General features: G+C 34.7%; 1 protein-coding gene and 1 pseudogene across 7 annotated transcripts in view; one reads left to right on the top strand and one right to left on the bottom strand.

Annotated features, from left to right (window-relative positions):
* Positions 1–12,557, bottom strand: part of EPHA6 (EPH receptor A6) — a 1,017,309-nt gene that overhangs the window by 947,789 nt on the left and 56,963 nt on the right. The window lies entirely within an intron of this gene.
* On the top strand, positions 8,855–9,508 carry LOC100342467 (60S ribosome subunit biogenesis protein NIP7 homolog pseudogene; annotated as a pseudogene).

The raw sequence follows: 12,557 nt of genomic DNA, 5'->3' as shown, positions 1-12,557 counted from the left end.
TTTCTGAGCTTTACATATCATTTTATTCTGCAAATTTTCTAATCTTATCATTGGTTTCATATAAAGACCCCCACAAATTCAAATTTTCTAGATAGACTAATTACATAGAACCTAGCAAGGTGAGAGCTCCTCCTGCTGGCTTTAAACAAAAGTTATCCAGTCTTTACAAGAGTAGAAAATATCGTAAAGCCAGTATGAAGAAAAAAACATTATATCAACATTAATTTTAGTAAAAAGATAACATTTTTTATTTTAAAATTTAACAACAATGTTTTAGTAATGTAAACATACTTAAATAGTACAAATGAAAATATAATTATTCATGTCACAATAATTGAGAAATTAGGTAAACCACAAACAGGCTAATGGTATAAAAATGAAGTTGTAAAAATATGTATTTTGTTTAATAAGCTACATAATGCATAAATTATATTTATAAAATGAAAAAAATTTTCTATTAAGTTAAAAATCTTTCAGCATGTTACATTTACCTCTAAAAATCATTTAATTTATTAGTGTTTTTTTTACTCAACATTTTAGAATTTATAAGACAATTTTATTGTCTTGTAAAACACAATATCAAATGATAATGGCAAGTTTGATAGTACTGATTAAATATGAAAGTACTGAGTACCTAAGATGAAAAGCTTAATGTTAATTTCTTGCCTCTGAATAATTTATCAAGTCTTCACCTATATACTTTTTTTTAAACTTTTATTTAGCAAATATAAATTTCCAAAGTACAGTTCATGGATTACAATGGCTTTTTTCCCCCCATAACTTCCCTCCCACCTGCAACCCTCCCAACTCCTGCTCCCTCTCCCATTCCATTCACATCAAGATTCATTTTCAATTCTCTTTATATACAGAAGATTGATTTGGTATATGCTAAGTAAAGATTTCAACAGTTTGTGCCCACACAGAACATAAAGTGCTAAATACTGTTTAAGTACTAGTTATAGCATTAAATCACAATGAACAGCACATTAAGGACAGAGATCCTACATGTGCACAGTGACTTCTGTTGCTGACTTAACAAATTGACACTCTTGTTTATGGCATCAGTAATCTCCCTAGGCTCTTGTCATGAGTTGCCAAGGTTATGGAAGCCTTTTGAGTTTACCAACTCCGATCTTATTTAGACAAGGTCATAGTCAAAGTGGAGGTTCATTCCTCCCTTTAGAGGAAGGTACCTCCTTCTTTGATGGCCCATTCTTTCCACTGGGATCTCACTTGCAGAGATCTTTCATTTAGGGTTGGTGGTGGTGGTGGTGGTGGTTGTTGTTGTTTTTTTTTTTTTTTTTTTTTTTTTTTTTTTTGCCAGAATGTCTTGGCTTTCCATGCCTAAAATACTCTCATGGGCTCTTCAGCCAGATCCGAATGCCTTAAGGGCTGATTCTGAGGCCAGAGTGTTGTTTAGAACATCTGACATTCTATGAGTCTGCTGTGTATCCCACCTATATACTTTTTAGTAAATTTAAAAGATATTAGTATTAAAACAATTAGTATATCTATTCATAATAAACATTATTCAAAAATTTCAATGAAAATATGAGAAAACAATGCGTTTTATTTCAAATATTTGCACCAAAATATACTATTTTGAATAATTAAACAAGAAAGAGGTAAACAAACTATGTAGTTATTCTTCTTTAAAATTTTATTTTTATTTGAAAGACAGACAGATGGACTGCAGGTTCCCTCCCCAAATGCCTGCAACAGCCAACACTGGGCCAGGTTGAAAACAAGACCTCCCAGTAAAATGTGATCTCTGAATTGGATGGCTGAGACCCAAGTATTTGAGCTACCACCTGCTGCCTCTGCCTGTCAAAAAAATAAAAATAAAAATAAAATAGAAAGAAGCTGGATCAATAGCAGATTAGCAAGGACTTGAACTAGGGCCCTTCTGGGATCTTATAGAGGAGTGCAAGCATCCTAATTGGTGCCTTAATCTGCTGTGCGTAACAACTACATCCCCTCATTCTTTCAGAACAATTTTATTCTAAGAATTCAAGATAGGGTTGGGCATTGTGGTACAGCATGTTAAATCACCACTTGGGAAGCCTCAATCCTTTATCAAATTGTTGGTTCAAGTTCTGGCTCCTGCACTTCCAATCCAGCTCCCTGCTAATGTGCCTAGGAAAGCAGTGAAAGATGAATGAAGTACTTGAGTTTCTGCCACTCACATGGGAGAAGTGGCTGGAGCTGCTGGCTCTTGGTTTCAGCTGGTGCAGCCCCAGTTGGGTAGTCAACCAGGATGGAAGATCTCTCTCTCTCTCTCTTCCTCTCCCTCATTATCTCCCTCTCCCTCTTCCTCTCTCTCTCTTCTCTGTGACTGCCTTTCAAGTAAATAAATCAATCTTTTAAAAAGTTCAAAAAATGCAAGAGAATTAAGCCTAACATTTTTCACTATTTCTGAAAGTTCACACAATCGTATACACAGGTCTACAAACTTTCTCTAACACACTTCATGCAAAACAAAGCAAACATTTTTTAACTTGAACCATGCCACTTAAGAGCCTTTAAAGCACAGCAAAATCAGTTCATAAGTTACTTAGAAACAACAAAGCAGTAAAGGCTTATGATAGTACTATGAGCCATTAACTGTGACACAATGTATCATCTCTATAACTCTAAAAAAACAAGAAAACAAAGGAAATACTTGCCACATCATGACCACATATAGCTAGAGAATACCTCAAGCTATAGTCATATAAACAAATATGCACTTTCACACGTTAAATTTTAGAAATTATTCTATTTGAGTGTGATACTATTTAGTTGTTTTAAACTGACATTCAGGTAATCAAGTCAATTCACTTTTGACAAAATTGTATTTTTCTGATTGGCTAAAAAGCAAAATTTTTGACTTCTAAATCAGTATACCACTATGCGTATCTACCGTGACACAGAATTGCAATCAATATTTAATTCCAAAAAAAACTAACAAAAATTGCTTTAAATAATTATAGGATTATTAGTGTTTACCTCTGCCATGTCTCTCTCTGCAACAGTATTATTTGTAAGGCAACATCTTCCAAAAGGATCAACCCTTCTTAAAAACAATGAAACTACTTTTATCTAGAAACTAAGATCAATACTTGTTTATTAGGTGTGCTTACAGAATTTTGTGTGGTTGTTCTTATTGCTGTTGTTGCTTGTTTTCTTTTTTTAATATATGTTATCTTATTGATTAATTGAACTATGCCAGAATGTTTGGTGATCCTAATTAGAAATAATATAAACATATGAAGTTCAGTAACTTTCTCAAATTAGAGAATAAACTCAAATCTAGAATTTTTGAACTCATATCCTTCAGTTTTCTACTCTAGCAGCAAATGATCTATTTCAAAAAACATGTCTCAGTACTGTCTGGAAAACAGATCACTCTTTGTAAGCTCTCATAGAAAAACAAGTTATAAAAAAGTGATTTTCCTTAACTATTACATTAAGAAGAAAAGAAGAGGCAAAAAATTCAAACTATTTAATATTCCACTTAATGAACCTACTTTGAAGATAATTCAAATGAACAAGTTTGCTATGATTTAATAGAAAAGTTACATTATAGAGCAAAAACTGCTACTGAATATTATCTAAACATGAATGATTAATAATTGATTAAAATATAACTAGCACTTCCCCATTTCACTCTATCCAAGAATTTCTAGCTTTTTATCCAGCTTGACACAGCTTTTTTTTTGCTTCTGCTTTACAGTCCTTTCTAAAACCTGCCATTATCAGGGCTTACTATAGAGGCCAAAGCAGAACCCAAACGTGGATCTGATCTATCACAAGAATATAAAACTATAGGTTCACTCCTGAGCTTCTGAGCAAAGTCATTAAGACTTATTAATAAGTCACCTCAGACTCTGTGCTTTCCCATCAAGTTGTCACCTTGAAAGGTAAAAAATAATAAAAGCAAATTTAGCATTTTATTAATTATTAAGAAAACATAATTCTTCCATTTACATCTTTAGCATCTGACCAACAAATAAATAAGGATCTCCATGTTGACCTGGATTATTTAAAACTGTTTGGATTGTACTGAGTTTAGATAGACATAAAGCAGTATTTGACTCTGGTCTTAGATTTCCACACTTGTAATATCTTTAATAAACATTGTGAGTTTCTGATTTTTCACACAGAGTGCCCTATTTAGCCCAAATCATTGAATCAATTCCCTACCCCTTTCCATTACTTCTACATCATCAAAGACGCTTCCTATCTTTCTAGCTATTTTTGTACTTACATTCCCCACTAGTCAGTTTTTAGACACTTCTCATTTTTTTGGTTGGAAGAATACTATGAAACTGAAGGCCAAAAAATACACTTAATCATTGTTTTTGTAGCTATAGCTACAAAAAAAGAGCCTATGACAACTGAATTCAAAGTCTTATCAACAATATAATGTCCAGTTCAATGCAACACCTTGGTTATGTATTGACATGGGTCTAAAAATACTACTACTGGAATCTTCACTTCAAAAAAAAAAAAAAAGCAATAGTGCTTTCTATTCAGAAGGAAAAATAACTTACTTGAATGTAGGAAAAAATATTTGAGTAAAATTCAGTCTTTTTTTCTTTGAAAATAGAAGAAAAATTTTATAAGTTTTTTATTCTCCTCTATTACATATACAGAGAAATAACAGAAAAAATATAACTTCCCTCACTCAGACATATGGAGATAAAAATGTTACTTAATTTACCTTATATATTTGATGCTATTTCAACAGTTACTGGGTCTCTGCTATATTAAAAACTTTATATTAGGCACTGTAGGATTAGACAGACTATAAAATACAATGTCTACCTTCAAGGAATATTGGTTGTCATTTTATCACTAGCACGAGGAGGATTTTTGTGTCAACTCACATGTCAAAGTATATTCAAACATGCAAATAGCAAAACAGATTAAAATGCCCTTATTTAGAAGGTGCAGGCAGGGAAATGGTACAGCTATTTAGCAGACTATGTAGAATTAAATTGCTATTCTAAAGGGGCAGACATTCAATATCACATCATCAACATCACCATCAAAATTGTCAGTAATTGGACCACTTATCTCAGTGTCTATGGAAGTGCCAAGGACTGGTTAAATTGCAGAAATGCATCCCAGTAAGTCATCAGGAATCAAAGTAATAATTCTCTACCTGTAAAATAGTCTCCAAAATAATCCCAAATATAAGGCATGTCTGCTAAATTTGTCAGGGAAAGAGAGTCTTTTAAATAGGGAGATTTCACATGAATTAAACATTATCAGAAGCAAACATTTTTCTAATCTAAGCTTCAAGCATTAGAAGAAGAAATTGCCAAGTTAAAAAAATCTTAGCTATGTTGTCATAATTTTGAAATACAGACTACATAACTTTGAAAGAGTTTATACACTGAAATCATGGCTAAATTAATATATCACAATTATCAATATTCTTTAAATAAAAGTTAGTTCTGGGATAAGCATTTAACCTAGTGGTTAACATGCCAGTTATGATGTGTACATCCTAACCTGACTCCAACTTCTAGTAATGCAGGTCCTAAGAGACAACATGATACCTCAAGTGATTGGGTTCCTATAACCCATGTGTGAGACTTGGATTTAGTTCCCACCTCTTATTTTTGGCCTAGGCAAATGCAGGCATTTGGAGAATAAACCAGTAGATGGGGAGTTTGACCTGTTTCCTCGTCTCACAAACATAAATTTTAAAAAGCAACAGAACATGAGTTGCTCACTTACAAGTGGGGTGTGTGTGAGTGTGTGTGTGTGTGTGTGTGCACGCACGCTGAATAAAATGCATGAAATCAATAAGGTCAATGAAAAGGAGCATGAGCAAGATGCTTAGATCTTGGGGAAAATATTCTAAACCAACTACTTAAAACATGGAAGGCAAGCACCAGATGAAATTTACATGGCCACTGTACTAAGTTTGTGACCTCTCTGAGAAATAGTTAATGAGCAAACCGTTCCATAGTAAAAATAAAATCAAAGTAGTTCTTTGTTTTGAGCACAGAATGGGTTGTTAGAAGGCATAAATCTTTTGTACATTTTGGAGTCCTCCTCCATGTTCCAACCTGGTCCCAAAGCATTCAGCATCAAATGCCATCAGGAAGCTCATTCACAGTTCAAAACTTATGCATTTATTCTTGTCTTTGTGCAAAGCATTCAAATTATACCATATCATTTGCTGCCCTACTGAAATCATTCATTATATGGAGAAGTAATTTAACTAAAATATCACACAAATGTGCTTATGAATACTAATTTCCCTTTATTCCTTTTGCATTATTTATTTATTTGTCCATGTTAAAATTTGAATTGGAAATAGTAACTTTGAGTTGTTTTACAGCATATCTAAAAATCGCTACAAATGAATGATTTTCAAGTAAATATATTCAAAGAGAATTCTTAAAATTCCAACTTCTATTATGCCCCGAGAAATTATGCTCTGTTTAGATTTTATTTTCCCAAATCTGCCTCCTGGGTTCCATACTTCCCTGTAGTATTGGATGCATACATACTCTTGGCCAATTCCCAATTTTTACAGTCTATCATTCTTCAGAGTTGCTCTGCCCTAAACCAAGTCATTCTCTTAAGGCTTAGAACCCACCGTAACCTGTTGAGCATGTCTCAAATTGTATATCTCCTCCTTCTCTTATTCCCACTCTTATATTTAACAGGGATCACTTTTCAGTTAAATTTAAACACCTAAGAATAATTGTGTGTTAATTACAGAGTTCAACTAATAGTATTAAGCAGAACAAAAAAAGTACTAAAAGGGATAAAGTATTAAATCGTACATCAACAGTCAGGACAAGGGCTGATCAAGTCACTGTTTCTCATAGTGTCCATTTCACTTCAACAGGTTTTCTTTTTGGTGCTTGGTTAGTTGTCACTGATCAGGGAGAACATATGATATTTGTCCCTTTGGGACTGGCTTAATTAACTAAGCATAACCTGGCTCTCAAAAAACTATGATATGCTCAGCCAACCCACTATGGTAGCATATTTTAATATATAAAACTAAGAATAACAGATAGTGGGGCAGGCATTTTGGCACAGAGGGTTAAGCTGCTTCTTCAGATGCCCACACCCCATGTTGGAGTGCTGGTTTGAGTTCCAGATCCCCCGCTTCTGATCCAGCTTATTGCTAATGTGACTTGGAAGACAATGGATGATAGCCCAAGTAGGCGGGTCCCTCTCTCCCATGTGGGAAATCTAGACAGAGTTCTGATATCTTGGCTTCTGCCTGGCTCAGCATCCCTGTTAACAGGCATTTGGGAAGTGAACCAGCAAATGGAAGATACATATTCGCATTAATTCATCTCTCTCTCTCTCTCTCTCTCTCCCTCTCCCTCTCTCTCCTTACCTCTCTATCTCCCTATCTCCCTCCTCCCATCCTGCCATTCAAATAAGTAAATAAATCCTTTGAAAAAGTTTACTTGTGTCAGGGGTCATGACTACCTCTTTACCCACTGAGTTTCTCTTGTTAGTTGAACACTTAAGCATTCTCCACGAGAGATATAAGGACAATACTTTTTCTTTTCGTGCATCCCCCATTCTCTCTGTTCAGTTATTTCAGAAATATTGTCCAGATTCCCAGCCTCTTACATCTCTACAAAAGGTGAATCCAAAGTAGCAATTCTGAAGATTCTTCTCTAAAGCAACTAAGTAAAATCTATTGATGTACACTTAGATTTCACAGTCAACTGCTCACAAAGCATGGTTATCAGGTCATGAATCCTGAAAAGCTATTCATACAATAATACACATACAGAAGAATACTTTAAATCATAATGTAATTTTCTAACTCTTAGCATAATTTCAACATCTTTGTCCAAAGAAGGTATGTTGTCTTCTGAATGACCACACTGAATTGAACCAAGCAGTTTGTAAGTAACGTTGCCTGTAGAACAGAATAGTCTATAACTACAGAAATGTGCAGGAAAATGTGAAGACTTACATTAACTAGTACATCAACCAACTGCCATATTATTTACAAATTAAAATTTAAACACTATTATTTGATAAAAAGTCATAAGAATTATATCCAGCAACTTCCCACTGGAAAGTACTGAGGAAGTGTCAGAGTGAATGTGATGCCAGACTTAGAGACACATGGACTGCAAGACAGCTGATCTTTTCCAGCATATTTCTGTACTGAAGGGGAGTCAGGAAAAGGAATGTTTCATAAATGAAACATTTACAAATGTGACCCATGCCAAGAGCAGCATGTCTTCAGTATATAAAAGAGAATGACAGACTGAAACTTTACTATTGGCATGAAAAATTTAAAAAGCAACATGTTATTATCCTTACCCTGTAGGGAAAGTAAGTCATTAAGTACTGTTGTCAAGTTGTTTATTGCTGGGATCCTGTGCAATAAAGTAAATGTGATAGAAATGATAATGGCATTTTAACATTTAGGCAAAAGGAGAATGTTTCATTCAACTTAGGTTTTTACCAGTATAATTAAACATAAGAAAGAAGATGCAGGATTTTATAAACATTGATTAGTTTTCTTAACTTATGATTACCCAAGACATGGACTATGGTAAGAAATGTATAACATTGAGACACTCTTATGGTGAAGTCATTAGGAACCAAATTTTGTCCTTGGCTTACATAGCAGAGAAGTTTAATTTCAACTCTTCCAAATAGGAGTGACCATATTTTAGGAGACATGTTCATGCTAATCAGGCATACAGGAGACTAATTTATAAATGAGAAGGATGATTTATTCACTGATAATTTGTCTCTTTAGGGAATCCCCTTCCCCGAAGGTAAATTTATTCAAAACACTAAATTATAAACCAAAGGTTTCTCAGAGAATGCTAAATTACTGGAAAGGAATGACCTTGTTTTACTTTTAGAAAAGTCCTCTAAGACTTCCGTTTCCGGTTACTGCAGCACGAAGAACTGGGGCTACAGCCCGGTGGAAAAATGCAGCCTTTGACTGAAGAGCAGACCAGGGTCATGTTTGACAAGATCGCCAAATACATCGGGGAGAACCTGCAGCTGCTCATCGACTGGCCCTACGGCACCTAATGTTTCAGGCTACACAATGACTGCAGGTACTACGTGAGTGAAAAGATCCTGAACTGGCAGCCAGTATCTCTGGGGACAAGCTGGTGTCACTGGGGACCTGCTTCAGGAAGTTCACCAAGACCCACAAGTTCCAGTTGCACATCATGGCACTGAATTACCTGGCACTGTTTGCCAAAGGTTTGGGATGGCAGCAATGTATACACAAGACTGCAGGAAAGTGGACCCACGGCCATTGTGGTATTTCACCAAGCAGACATTGGGGAATATGTGCTGCATGAAGAAACATTAACTTAAAAAGTCACTGCAAGGACAGACGGCTCCGTGGAAGGGCCTAGCTTTGTTTCCTTTGTGTGTGGTCTACCGTCATACTGAATTTTGTCAGCACTGTGACCTCGTCAGGGAATTCTTGGTTTAATACGGCATCACTGACAAATGGCAGCTGGACTCTTAATGTACACAGTGGCTCAAAAATGAGGTTTCAGATCTTTGTATTTGTGACTCAAGTACCTCTTTACATATTTGAATTGGAGGGCTTCTTGTTTTGAGTTACAGGTTCTACATTGTCGGAACTGAGGACAAAAATAGCTTGTTACTGTTATCTGTGATAACACTTTGTCTTCTAAACTCATAAGAACATAGTGGGTTTTCTGTTATTTATTAATATCAAGAAAGATATTGCCATATCAGAGTAGTAGGCCTCATAGGGAATTTCTCAAATGGAATTTGACCAAGATAATAAGAACAGTTTATGCAGATATTTTTCTATATAGTAAATGCTGTGAGGTGTAAAGCAAAACTTGGATTCAAACCAGTTCTGCCGCCTATCACCTATATGGCCTTGGAAGAGTCATTCAACTTTAACATGCTTCATTTTCTTTTGTTTAAAAAAGAAAAACTAAAACAACTTTAATGATTTACTTAAGAATCATTTTCAAAGTTAGAAATCATGGTTTTAAAGCTTCTAGCCACTGCCTGGAAAATGATAAGTCTTGAATAAGTGTTATTTTTATATTGACATATTTCTTTTAGTAGGCACAGATGTCTTACATTTTGAATACAAGTTGTTTTTTCTGTTTTTTTTTTTTTTAATCTTGAATGATCCCAGGCTTTTTTTGGTCATTTTGACTTTGAGTCATAAAATATAATTTCTCTTACAAACCTTTTTGCCTACTTGGCTGGACTGGACTGGACCAAAAGCACTGGAGACTGAAATAATTCAGCCTCTTCACCCTTCACATGTTTCTTAAAATTATTTTGTGAAAATATATTTTAAAAATTGGTAATACTGGGACAGTGCTATGATGTAGCAGGTAAAGCAATAGCCTGCAGTGCCAGCATCCCATATGGATTCCAGTTCAAGTCTTGGCTGCTCCACTTCTAATCCAGCTCCCTGCTATGGCCTGGGAAAGCAGTGGAAGATGGCCCAAATCTTTGGGCCCCTGCACCCAGGTGGGAGACCGAGAAGCTCCAAGCTCCTGGCTTCAGATCGGCGCAGCTCTGGCCATTGCAACCATTTGGGAAGTGAACCAGCAGGTGACGACCTCTCCCTCTTTCTTTCTCTCTCTCTGCCTCTATCTCTATAACTCTGCCTTTCAAATGAATAAATCTTTTAAAAAACAGTAGTTCTAAAAGAAGGACAATAACATTTTACAAATTTTTAAAATGTGTATTTTAAGATAATTTTAAATGAATATACCCATTTTTAATTCCAAAGAAGATACCTTTAAAAATAAAAGTCTGAGCACACACACAAAAAATATTTATATTCAAGGAATAAAGAATTTTATACCCCCCATTTAAAACTTCCCATTTTGCAAAATGAAGAAACACAGGAAAAGTTTCCTATTTAAATTGTTTTTCAAATATACCTATTGCAAACTAAAATTGTGGCATTTCAAATATTATCTACAAGACATACTATAGCTCCTAAAGTCTATCTTTTATAAGGAAAAATTGAAGTTATGCTTTTTTTTTAAAGAAAATTTATTCTACCTGTAGATTGGCTCCAGTTACCAAGTTATATGCATTTATTTTCCAATGAGGATTCTTAAAGTAAAATCCTAACTCTATGTGTTGGTTTAATACAGTTTCAAATCAGAACACAGAAATTTATAGATCCTGTTCCATGAGTACAGGAAGAATCTAAACCCTTAGGCATGGAGTTTACAATTAGCTGACCAGATTGCTTCTGTTTTAGGTTGTCCTTTACAAAGGTAGATACACTGCATTATTTTTTATGGATAAGACACAATAAGATTTTTAAAAACTTAAGTAATAATTTTTTCACCTCAATGATTTATATTTCAAATACATTAATACTGTCATATTTTGAATAATTCAATATTGGACATTCTTTAAGAGTCTGTTCTTAAATATCCCCTACATTTATAATTTTCAGATAAACTTTGTCAGTTTTGGAGTTAAAATTATTATTTCAATGCTGTCAACTTCCAGCACACATCCTTATGTTATGTTTCAGACTCAAAGTTAACATGTTCACATCTGAACTCACTGTTTCTCACCACCTTTTGATTCCCCTACTTCAGTTACTAGCACACATCATTTCATAAGCACTCAAAATATGAACCTGCATCCCATACACCTTATTCTACTTTGTGGTACTAAAGCACAGTATCAGAGATTTGGTAATTTATAAAGAATATACATTGATTTCAAACTATCTGAAGGCTAGGAAGTTTAAGATCAAGTGGTATCTGGTGATGGCCTTCTTCCTACATCTTCATATGACAGAGAGTAGAATGGCAAGAGAAAACCAATTCACTCAATTCAGCCCCTTCAAAAGGGTGCCCAACTTCATTCACTTATGAGGAGCCTGCATAGCTAACGAATCACCACTTAAAAGTGCTGCCTCTTCATACTATCACACTGGCAACACCTGAATTTTGAAGGGAACACATTCAAACCATAATACCATCCTTGATTTTAAAAAACATCATTTTTTTATTTTTTTTCTTTTATTTAATGAATATAAGTTTCCAAAGTACGATTTATGGATTACAATGGCTTCCCCCACATACCGTCCCTCCCACCCACAACCCTCCCCTTTCCCACTCCCTCTCCCCTTCCATTCACATCAAGATTCATTTTGATTATCTTAATATACAGAAGATCAGCTTAGTATACATTAAGTAAGGATTTCAACAGTTTGCTCCCACACAGAAACATAAAGTGAAAAATAATAGATGATTTTTTTTAAATGATGATGAAATCAGATCAGACCTATTGTCATGTTTAATCCCAGTGAGAGTCAAGTTGGGAGTTGATAATTTCTTTTTTTTTTTTAATACAGAGGATCAGTTTAGTATGCATTAAGTAAAGATTTCAACAGTTTGCACCCCCATAGAAACACAAAGTGAAATATATTGTTTGAGTACTCGTTATAGCATTAAATCTCAATGCACAGCACATTAAGGACAGAGATCCTACATGAGGAGTAAGTGCACAGTGACTCCTGTTGTTGACTTTACCAATTGACACTCCTGTCTATGGCATCAGTA

The sequence above is a fragment of the Oryctolagus cuniculus genome, chromosome 4, assembly GCF_964237555.1.
Source record: "Oryctolagus cuniculus chromosome 4, mOryCun1.1, whole genome shotgun sequence".
Classification (NCBI taxonomy): domain Eukaryota; kingdom Metazoa; phylum Chordata; class Mammalia; order Lagomorpha; family Leporidae; genus Oryctolagus; species Oryctolagus cuniculus.
The sequence above is the reverse complement of the archived record's forward strand: the minus strand, read 5'-3'. Positions and strand labels throughout refer to the sequence as shown.